An 11,801-nucleotide genomic window follows, 5' to 3' on the forward strand; every position below is an offset into this window, starting at 1 on the left:
GTCCCCCAGAGGCCCCCTGCCGCCCTTGGAGCCCTCCTGGAGGGCCCCAGGGACGGCAGCAGGCCCCCTGCCGCCCTCGGAGCCCTCCTGGAGGGCCCCAGGGACGGAAAAGGGTCCCCCAGAGGCCCCCTGCCGCCCTCGGAGCCCTCCTGGAGGGCCCCAGGGATGGCAGCAGGCCCCCTGCCGCCCTCGGAGCCCTCCTGGAGGGCCCCAGGGATGGCAGCGGGCCACCCAGAGGCCCCCTGCCGCCCTCGGAGCCCTCCTGGAGGGCCCCAGGGACGGCAGCGGGCCTCTCAAAGGCCTGCCGCCGCTGCCGCCGCGGCTGCCCATCGCGGCTTTTCGCCGCTCTGGGCGCCGCCATTTTGGGCGGCAAAATGGCGGCGAAGTCTCGCGCGACCTCCCCCAAGGTCGCGCGAGATTTCGCCGCCATTTTGGTTGAAAAAATGGCGGCGCCCATAGCCTCAGAGGCCGCTCTGGGCGCCGCCATTTTTTCAGCTAAAATGGCCGCGAAGTCTCGCGCGACCTCGAGGGAGGTCGCGCAAGACTTCGCCGCCATTTTGCCGCCCAAAATGGCGGCGCCCAGAGCGGCGAAACGCCGCGACGGGCGGCCGCCGCCGCGGCGGCAGTGGCGGCAAGGGGAGGCAGGGGCCGGTCGCCAGGCCTCCGCGGGCCGCATCCGGCCCGCGGGCCGGAGGTTGCCGACCCCTGACCTAAACCCTAAACCTAAACCCTGACCCTGACCCTAACCCCTAACCCTAAACCCTAACCCTAAACCCTGACCCTAAACCCTGACCCTGACCCTAAACCCTGACCCTGACCCTACACCCCAGACCCTGACCCTGACCCTAACCCCTGACCCTGACCCCCAATCCTGACCCTAAAAGCTAACCCTGACCCTAACCCCTAACCCCTAACCCTAACCCTGACCCTAACCCTGACCCTGACCCCCAATCCTGACCCTAAACCCTAACCCTGACCCTAACCCCTGACCCTGACCCAACCCGACCCTGACCCCGACCCTAGACCCTGACCCTAACCCTAACCCTAGACCCTGACCCTATCTTTCGAAGGAGGAGGTTGTGTTTTCCTTAGCTCCTCACTACCTGGGAACTAAACCGTGGATTACCATGGCTTCAAAGAAAATGCTGCAACCCCAGTGACTGGGGTAAGCAGTGGGACCCTTCTGGCATCAGGGAAGTCAACAATGGACCCTCAAAATCCAAATTTTGAGGGTTCTGGGGGAAATCAAACTCAGCCCCCCAAGCAGCCTGCAGTGACTTTGCAGAAAGCAATGGCTTCTCAGCAAGCAGAGCAAGCAGAGAAAAGCAAGCCTCAAGAGACCTTGAGTACTGGAGATTTTGCTGTTTGGGATCAAACTGCTTCTGGACCATTTGGCAAAAGGAGAAAGGAGATTTTAAAGCTTCCAGGGGAAAATTCTATGCAAATGGAAACCTCAAAAGAAGGAGAAGGGGGACAGAAAATGGCTGAATCAGCTCAGACAAATCTGGGTGTGGCAGCCACACCAGAAAAAGAAACTGCATTTAAAAGCAACATAAACTTGCTGGAAAGCGACTTTACTGTGAATTTGGGGTCCCAAAAAGTCCCGAAAGTGACAGAGAGTATTAAAGTGCCCGAAAAAGAAGCTATTTTGCTTCAAAAAGAAGCTATTTTGCTTCAAAAAGAAGCTATTTTGCTTCAAAAAGAGACAGATAGCCAAGCCTTAAACCAGGGGTAGGCAACCTTTTTGAGCCGGGGACCGGGTTGGTGTCCCTCAGGCGACTGGGGGGCCGAAGCCGGGGGGTGGAGCTTCAACCCTCCGGGGCGGGGCCACGTGCGGGGGGTGGAGCTTCCACCCTCTGGGGCGGGGCCGTGTGCTGGGGGCGGAGCTTCCACCCTCCGGGGCGGGGCTGCGTACCGGGGGCGGAGCTTCCACCCTCCGGGGGCCAGGCCTCCCCACCTTTGCTGGCCCCTGACGGGGCCCCAGGCCCCGTCAGAGACCGGCAAAAAAGCTGGTGGGGGCCACCAGCGCTGGAGGGCCCCCTGGAGGGCCCCAGCGACAGCACCGGGCCTCCCAGAGGCCCCCTGCCGTCCCTCGGAGCCCTCCTGGAGGGCCCCAGGGATGGCAAAGGGCCCCCCAGAGGCGACCTGCCACCCTCGGAGCCCTACTGGAGGGCCCCAGGGATGGCAAAGGGCCCCCCAGAGGCCCCCTGCCGCCCTCGGAGCCCTCCTGGAGGGCCCCAGGGACGGCAAAGGGCCCCCCAGAGGCCCCCTGCCGCCCTCGGAGCCCTCCTGGAGGGCCCCAGGGACGGCAAAGGGCCCCCCAGACGCCCCCTGCCGCCCTCGGAGCCCTCCTGGAGGGCCCCAGGGATGGCAGCAGGCCCCCTGCCGCCCTCGGAGCCCTCCTGGAGGGCCCCAGGGACTGCAAAGGGTCCCCCAGAGACCCCCTGCCGCCCTCGGAGCCCTCCTGGAGGGCCCCAGGGACGGCAAAGGGTCTCCCAGAGGCCCCCTGCCGCCCTCGGAGCCCTCCTGGAGGGCCCCAGGGATGGCAGCAGGCCCCCTGCCGCCCTCGGAGCCCTCCTGGAGGGCCCCAGGGACGGCAAAGGGTCCCCCAGAGGCCCCCTGCTGCCCTCGGAGCCCTCCTGGAGGGCCCCAGGGACGGCAGCAGGCCCCCTGCCGCCCTCTGAGCCCTCCTGGAGGGCCCCAGGGACGGCAGCAGGCCCCCTGCCGCCCTCGGAGCCCTCCTGGAGGGCCCCAGGGACGGCAAAGGGTCCCCCAGAGACCCCCTGCCGCCCTCGGAGCCCTCCTGGAGGGCCCCAGGGACGGCAAAGGGTCCCCCAGAGGCCCCCTGCCGCCCTCGGAGCCCTCCTGGAGGGCCCCAGGGACGGCAGCAGGCCCCCTGCCGCCCTCGGAGCCCTCCTGGAGGGCCCCAGGGACGGAAAAGGGTCCCCCAGAGGCCCCCTGCCGCCCTCGGAGCCCTCCTGGAGGGCCCCAGGGACGGCAGCAGGCCCCCTGCCGCCCTCGGAGCCCTCCTGGAGGGCCCCAGGGACTGCAAAGGGCCCCCCAGAGGCCCCCTGCCGCCCTCGGAGCCCTCCTGGAGGGCCCCAGGGACGGCAGCAGGCCCCCTGCCGCCCTCGGAGCCCTCCTGGAGGGCCCCAGGGACGGCAGCGGGCCCCCCAGAGGCCCGCTGCCGCCCTCGGAGCCCTCCTGGAGGGCCCCAGGGACGGCAGCGGGCCTCCCAGAGGCCCGCTGCCGCCTTCAGAGCCCTCCTGGAGGGCCCCAGGGACGGCAGCGGGCCTCTCAAAGGCCTGCCGCCGCTGCCGCCGCGGCTGCCCATCGCGGCTTTTCGCCGCTCTGGGCGCCGCCATTTTGGGCGGCAAAATGGCGGCGAAGTCTCGCGCGACCTCCCCCAAGGTCGCGCGAGATTTCGCCGCCATTTTGGGTGAAAAAATGGCGGCGCCCATAGCCTCAGAGGCCGCTCTGGGCGCCGCCATTTTTTCAGCTAAAATGGCCGCGAAGTCTCGCGCGACCTCGAGGGAGGTCGCGCGAGACTTCGCCGCCATTTTGCCGCCCAAAATGGCGGCGCCCAGAGCGGCGAAACGCCGCGATGGGCGGCCGCGGCGGCGGCAGCGGTGGCAAGGGGAGGCAGGGGCCGGTCGCCAGGCCTCCGCGGGCCGCATCCGGCCCGCGGGCCGGAGGTTGCCGACCCCTGCGTTAAACAAACAAACAGAGCAGCCAGAAGTGAAACTAAATCCTGCAGCCATGAAAACAGACACAGAGGAGGAGAAGGGGGGCAGGAAAACCCTGGATGTAGAAAACCTGGACACCTTTTTGGAAGATTATTTTCAGTTTAATAAGTTTCATGGAACATATAACTTGAATAAAGAAAAACTAGGACAGTTTCTTGGCATGATAGTGGAACCTAGCAGTGATCTGGATTCAGACAATGTTTTTTCTGAGACAGAAAGAAACACAGATCTTTTGAAAAGAGATCCCCTCTTGAGTGAACTTTACAGTAAATTAAATCTGGGCTTGGATGAAATGACTGAAGCTATGATAGAGCTGAATGAAAAAGGCAACACTCTCCTGTTGAAATCTGGAGAAGACAGAACACAGGACGAAAAAAAAGACATTTTGGACATTATACTCAGCATCACTCAGTGGAATAAGAATGCTAACAAGGACTTACAAGATTTGAAAATGAGAAATTGGTATTTATTGAAACAATCTGCTATGAAGACAAAGCAGGAGAAAACCAAACAAAAGACAAAACCTAGAAGAGACAGGAGGAAAAAAGCCCAAAGTAGGAATTTAGCAGAGGAGCACTGTCCAAGTGCAAAGAGAGATCGGTCCCCTCTTAGGCCACAGAGGCTCCTGGAAGAGGAAACATCCCTCTTTCCTCTTGCCAGAGGAAAACAAGTCCACTCCCAGAGAGCTGAAGGGCAAGACATTGGAGGAAGAGAAGAGGCTTCTGGTGGGCAGCCTGCAGGGACTACACCTTGCAAGAACTCCATTGACCCCGCAAAAGACTCTCAAAGCAAGGAAGAAGACAGCCTGGAAGGTCCTTCCTTTGAACAAAGAAGGGAGAGCGAAATGGAGTTCTCGGGCATCTCTTCCTTGGCTGCACCTAGTGACATTGACACAGAGAGCAGCAGTGAGGAAGAGGAGGAAGAAAGCCCTGGGGACAAAGCCCAGAGGAAAAGGGATAAGAAGAAAGCCAATAAAAGGAACCGGGGCCCTGATCCAGAAGACCAAGTCACTAAGGAGTACCTGGTCTATAAATATGACACGGATTTCCAAAGTGTGGACGAAGGGGAATTGACGGATCTGGAGAAGACCCTTTCAGAGGCTTCTCAGCAGAAGAGGCTTTCCCGAGAAAGGCAGATCTCTGCAGCCTGGACTAAATGCCTCCATACGCGGTGGGACAAAGTGACCAATATCATTTTGCCAAAGGACTTCGACAGGTATGACACTCTGAAACTCTGGGGCTATGCGGTGGCTCACATTGCCCTGCCAACATCTAGCCATCGCCTGCCCAGCCTAAAAAAGTACAGCAGAGATAAACTTTGGGGACTCTGGGAGAAAGGTTTCCCTCTCTTGAAGTCTGTACTTTCGGGATTAAAGGTACCCGACTCTCAGGAGCAAGCGGCTTATACCAGGACTTTAGCCTTGGACATTGTTCAACGCCTGCTATTGGGCAGGAAATCCAAGACGTCTCTCATCGTATTACCGGACTGGCTAAAGGAGAGCCAATTGATCAAAACCTTCCAAGAAATCCATCGAATCTGGGAATGTACCCCTGAGAACCAGAACCCTCACGTTTGGGCGCAAGTGGACAACGAGGGGAAAATGGTGTCCAGAGAGGCCTTGATGGAGTGGCTCTTAGACGTCGTAGCAGACCTGACACAACGGCAAAAATTGCTAAACAGTCAGGCTTCGATCCGATCGAAGAAAAGCCTAAATGAACTGCAGCAGGGAGAGCTGTAGAGAAAATGGAGACCCCGAAAGAACCAGAACTGACAGAACGACGTCTGCGGACCGAGCGGCGCTCCAAAGCACACTTGCCATTGACTCCTGTTCTGGGGGTGAGTGCCACGGTGCCAACCCCAGAAACGGGTGAGGATTGCAGGGAGGTTAGACGAAGAAGGGAGGCAGCAGGGGAAGTGAAGGAGGTGCAAGGAGTGGGATTGGGAAACACTAGGCAAAGAGGGACACTGAGTGATATCAGCAGTTCGGATTTAGAGGAAATGGCTTCCACTTGTCATGCGAAAAAGAAACCTACAGGGGAACAGCCTTGGTCATATAGGGTAGATGTAGAACTGGGCCCAGCAACTGGAGCGAATGGAAATACCTTGGGCCTGGGAGAGGAAAACAGGGGTCTGATTCACTGGGTCAGGGTTTGGGGGCTGGAGGCAACTTGATGGAAGGTACTGCTATTTTGGTTGGTGTTTTCCCAGGCACAACGGGAAAACCCATCCTTGCCAACCAAGGTACTAACTGTCCAGAAGAAAAGGCTTCTGGAAAATGGTGATGCTGCTGAGAATGGTCATATCTCGGCAAGACCTCAATGGGACCTGGAAACTAACAAAGACACACGGATTGGGAACGTAAGTCTAAACCCTCTGCCAGACAGACACATAAAGGAGAAGGAGGGCAATCGCACGCATGGCAATGGCGCTCACGGAGAGGCACCACAGTGTTCTGGGACTTTGGCATCCGGAGGACCCCTCGGGGTGCCGGGTGACAAGCCGCAAGAACTCAGAAAGGAAGGGAGGACATATGCCAGTATAGCGCGAGGGGACGGTGGCGCTGCAAGACGAGGAGAGTTAGGGTCTTCCGGCATGACGGAAGATGAAGAGACATACCTTGACCGGTTCTTTAGTGAAGCCTCGGATGTAAGAAACCCTAGAACACGCTTTGTAATACGGTTTAAATATTTAGGGTCAGACCCTGAGAAAGGGTCATGGGCCTATATTTCAAAGCGGCTTCTGAAAGACACATTGGATGCTCAGAGGGAAGATATTGTGGCAGTGATTCAGCTTCCAGGATCTACAGAAATAGATGTATGTTTAGCATCTGAAAGAGTTTACAGGCATTTCTGGATTAGCTGTAAGAGGGTGAAACGTCTGAACCCAGATCTTCTGTCGGAATATGAGATGTTCCCTCTATTTAGAGGTGATACCAAGGTTCTGACTATAAGTTTCAGAACCACTACTATCCCTGCTGAAGACGTAGCGAGGTGGGTGTCTAAATACGCCACGATCCTGACAGGGCCAGATAAAAAAGAAGATGAGCAAGGCTACTGGACAGGGGAATACAGATGCGTAGTCTCCTTTAAAAATGAAGACCCTGAGTACAGGCATGGCAAGATACCCAAGTACTTTTTCCTAGGGGCTGATAGAGGGATCACCAGGTACAGTGGCCAACCTCAGGCCTGCTTCCAATGTGGGTCCTATGATCACCAGAGGCGCCTGTGCACCACTCCTTTGTGTTCACAGTGCGGCACCAGGGGCCACCCGACAGCTGCGTGCTACAGCAGCATCAAGTGCAACTTTTGTGGGGAACTGGGTCACACTTACTTTTGGTGCCCTCAGGCATATTATAACCAGCAAGATGCTCGAGTGTTTGAGAAGGCCCAGCAAGTAGCCAAAACAGGAAAAGAAAGAGCAGAGGTCCAGGAGAAGACAAGGGTTTTGAGGGAGAACTTAAGAAGGAGGGGAGAGAAGTTACCAAATTCAGAGCAGCAGGAGGACAGGGGCAGGCATAGCGACTCATTACTTGCAAGGGAAGAAAGACAAACTGCGGAAGACAGACTCACAATAGCTGCTGAATGGAATGTAGTGTGCAGACAAGGGGCAGGAGGACAAGAGGGGAGACCACAGGAGAGGAGGGGTCTCCATGAACAGATAGTCACAGAGAACAATAGGTTTCATGTTCTTGTGCATGAAGAAGAGGGGCAGAGTAGGTTGGCCGATGAGGGGCCCACCGATAGCGAAGTCTTGGTAGCTGTCCAGGAGGTAGCAGATAGACAATGCATGCAGACAGAGGAAATGAAGGGGCAAAGGTCTCCAAAGATCCCTAGGAAGAAAAAGCAAAAGGACCAGTTGTCTCTCTGTTTAAAAGAATGGCCCCAAAGCATCGAGTGTTTCACGGACCGGAGGGTCCCTTTTGGTCTCTGGGACATTCGATGGAGATTTTACCACCAAATATATTGTTTAAAGGGGAATCAGCCTTGGCTGAAGGAAGCAGAGCAAATGTGTCCTAGACTGTTGTGTCAGAAACAATCTTGTGTGACTGGAAAACTGTACAAAGAGACCACAGAACACTTTATAAAGGACGGTCTCTCAGCCAACGACACTTGGGAGAAGGTGGCCGCTGCTTTGGATTGGCCGGACCTAGCCGGTCAGCCCTGGGAAGCGGTGGCCTCTGGACTGGAGCCGGAGTTAGGGGTCAGAGGACCGCGTCGAAGGCCGGAGAGGAAAAGGAAGAGAAGACACAAAGGGAGGACAGTGGACTCATTCTGGGAAGTCCCTTGGTCAACAATTAGACTGGTAAATCTGTATGTTTTACTAGCTTTGGTTTTCCAGAGAAAGAAAGAGTTAGTGACACAAATGCAATCGGATGTCAGCATCGCTGTCCGTTTTGTATTGAGCAAAATAAAGAATCTGAGTGTAATAGGAGGATGTCCTCCAACAAATGGAGGAATTTCTGGCCATGGCTGACGGAGGCCACACCGGGCATCACCTGAGAAATGGAATCTAGATTATCTATGCATTATAATGTATTATAATGTAATTTTCTAGGTTTGGAAACATTTGAAATAAGTAAAATAAGTGAAATTACAAAAGTAAAAAGAAGATTTACACTTATAAGGGTTTTATAATGTTATATAATGTTTAATGTTTGCAATGATATAATGGTTCTGTAACAGTTGAAGTAGCAAATTTGTTAGTAGGATGTACTTTTTTAAATAAAAATATTTATACCTAAAAAAAAAAATATTTATCCCTAACCCTAACCCAAACCCTGACCCCGACCCCTAACCCTAAACCCTGACCCTGACCCTAAACCCTGACCCTAAACCCTGACCCTAACCCCTAACCCTGACCCTCACCCTAACCCTAAATCCTGACCCTAAACCCTGACCCTAAACCCTGACCCTAACCCCTAAACCCTAACCCCAACCCCAACCCCAACCCCTAACCCTAACCCCTAACCCTAACCCCGACCCCAACCCCGACCTTGACCCTGACCCCTAACCCCAACCCCTGACCCTAAACCCTGAGGGTCCCTCCTGGGGCCGTCAGAGGCCAGAAAAAGGGCCCTTCCTTCACTCACCAGGAAAGGGCTCCGCAGAGCCCTTTCCCGGCAAGACAAGGCATTCCGGGAGGATAAGGAGACCGCTTCACACCACGGCGATAGCAGGGAGGAGGCGGAACGGGCCTTCTCCCTTGCCCCCCATGCCTGGAGAAACTGCCCCCCGTGCCTGGCGAAACCACATCGTGTGCCACCCGTGGCACACGTGCCATGGATTCGCCATCACGGCCCTAACCCCTAAATCCCAACCCTCTCACGACCTATTCTTACCAAGTCTCTTTGGAAGGACTTCCGTTCCCCTCCTCTCAGGCTGAGAGAGTGTGACTTGGGACTCCCATGCCGCAGGTGCACAGAACAACAACAACATGGCTCAATCCACACTGCATGAAGAATCCACTTTGAGACCACTATAACCACTCTGTCTCCATGCTAAAGAATCCTAGGAAGTGTAGTTTTCTCAGAAACACCTCTGCTGCCACAAACAACTACAATTCCCATATATCTGAAGAAGTCAGGTTAAGTCTAGGGAACCGCAGGTTGCCAACTCCTTTCTTGCACTGAGTCTCAAACCTACTGCAAGGTCTCTCTACAATTATTATTATTGTTATTAATATTTTAACAGAAATAATAACCCACTTTGACACCCCTTTCACTGCCCTGTCTCAATGCTAGGGAATCCTGGGAATTCTACTTTTTAGAGACATTTAAGCTTATCTACCAGCAAAAACTGTGCTGCAACAATAGACTACAATTCCCAGAATTTCATAGCACTGGGCCATGACAGCTAAACCACTCTCAAAACAGTTCGTTTACCCATTGTGCACACTGCCAAAATGCATAATAATAATAATAATAATAATAATAATTTATATCACACCTCTCCCTTTATTGGATCAAGGAAGGCAACAACAAATAAAATAAAAACAAAAACACCACACAACAAACCATAAGTAAAAACATAGCAAACCAGATGAAACCATAATTCCCACTCTCCCTCCCACCCTAAAATGGCATTAAGACAACAATTCCCAACAAAACGCACCCAATAAAATACCATGATTTCTACCTTAGCCTGCATCCACACTCCAGAACAGATAACGCACTTTCACCCCACTTCACCTCCCCTGCCTCCATGCCATAGAACTCTAGGACTTGTAGTTTTCTCACATAACATTCAGCCATCTTGACCAGACAGAGAGACAGAGAGCAAGAGCTCTAGTGCCTAACAAAACTACAAATCCCACAACACCCAGAGCATCGACTCTAAAGCTTCTTCTCACAAATAACACAAGATTTACCACAAAGTAAACAGTCAGCCCTGTCAGGCATCCAAGAATCACAACTGAGAACCAAAGTAAAGGTGCACTGCATAAAAAGAAGGCACTTTCACACCACTTTAACTCCACTGGCACAATCCCAACGAACTCTGGGATTTCTAGTTTACTCACATTACAGTTCCACTTCTTTGCCACACAGAGAGCACTCTGCTGCCTCACAAACCTACAAATCCCAGGACATCTGCCAGGCCATTTCCTCCCTCCCTCCTTAAAAAACTCCCCTTTTCTCTCACCCTCGTGACCCCCCCAAAAAAACTACACACACATATAGACACAGACATATATATACGTGCAGCCTTTCCCAACCTCAGGAGAAGCCTCTCTGTCTCCCAGGAACTCCTCAAGCGCTCTCTGTAAATAGCTCCTTTGAAATGGCTCCCTTGGGTCCAAACTGAGGTAAAACAAAAGGACCCTGACAGGATTAATGGCTCTTTCCAAATCACATCTCTTTCTTCCCATCCCTATCAATAAACAGGGAATTGCAAAGGACTGTAGCTCTTCTTCTCACAAATAACACAATATTTACCACAAAGTAAACAGACAGCTGTGCCACGACTGAGAACCAACGTCCATCTACACTGCAGAAATAATAACACAGTTTCACACCTCTTTAGCTGCCCTGGCTCCCTGCCATGGAACTCTGGGATTTGTAGTTTTCTCAGATAAGATTCAGCTGTCTTGGCGACACACAGACGGCTGTGGTGCCTCACAAAACTACAAATCCCAGGACACCCACACCATGGACTAAGTCTTATTCTCACAAAGACCATAATGTTTACTTTGACTCCCATTTTTGCGACAAAATCAAAACAAACATGTATGCTATAATATCAATAATAATAGTATCAATAATACATCAAAGAACTCTATGGTTCATCTTTCGATCGTACAGGATCCATTTTATAGTTTTGTATTTTTACCATTAAAGGGTTTAATTTTTGGACAGTTGACATTAGTACCACTTTTTCTCTATTGGATTACGAATTGAGATCGGTTTAGATTAGTACCGTTACTCCATGAAATTAAAAGAATCAATAAAACGGAATAATACATAAAATAAAAACATAAAGACAAAATAAAATAAATAACAATGAAAACTAAGTGAAAACTGAGATATAAATAAAAAATAATATTAATGTTTAAACAATGATGATAGAAAGTAACAAAAATTAACATTTCATTCATTCATTACACTCTACTAAAAACTATATTTTTTGAAACAATTCTGTACCTGTTTCTATTTTCTTATTTTGTTCTATCTCTCCCCCTTTTACTTAAAGAATCTTAATCCCTCTCAAACAGCAAGTTTTTAAATTGCAATTATGGAACAGAATCAAATATAAATGAAAAGAAATAAATGTTACAGAAATGAAGAAACTGAACTACAATCAACTCAGAGACAGGAAACCAAAGCCAGAAATAAACAAACAGCTCAGAATTAAAACAAAGTGAACCCTGAGATATAAACACAAAATGAGACTAAATTAAAAAATGCTGAGCGTCAAACTTCTTTAAAAATGGAAAAAAACAATGAAATAGACACGAAATAACAGCTTTAAACAGAAGAAATACCAGGCCGCCGCCATGAAGAACCCAAACGCCACGCGGCCGCCATTGCCTTCCTTCATTCCCTTAAAACATGCGCCATTT

Source organism: Sceloporus occidentalis, unplaced genomic scaffold (assembly GCF_023333645.1).
Source record: "Sceloporus occidentalis isolate IW3139 unplaced genomic scaffold, rSceOcc1.0.p SCAF_201, whole genome shotgun sequence".
Lineage (NCBI taxonomy): Eukaryota > Metazoa > Chordata > Lepidosauria > Squamata > Phrynosomatidae > Sceloporus > Sceloporus occidentalis.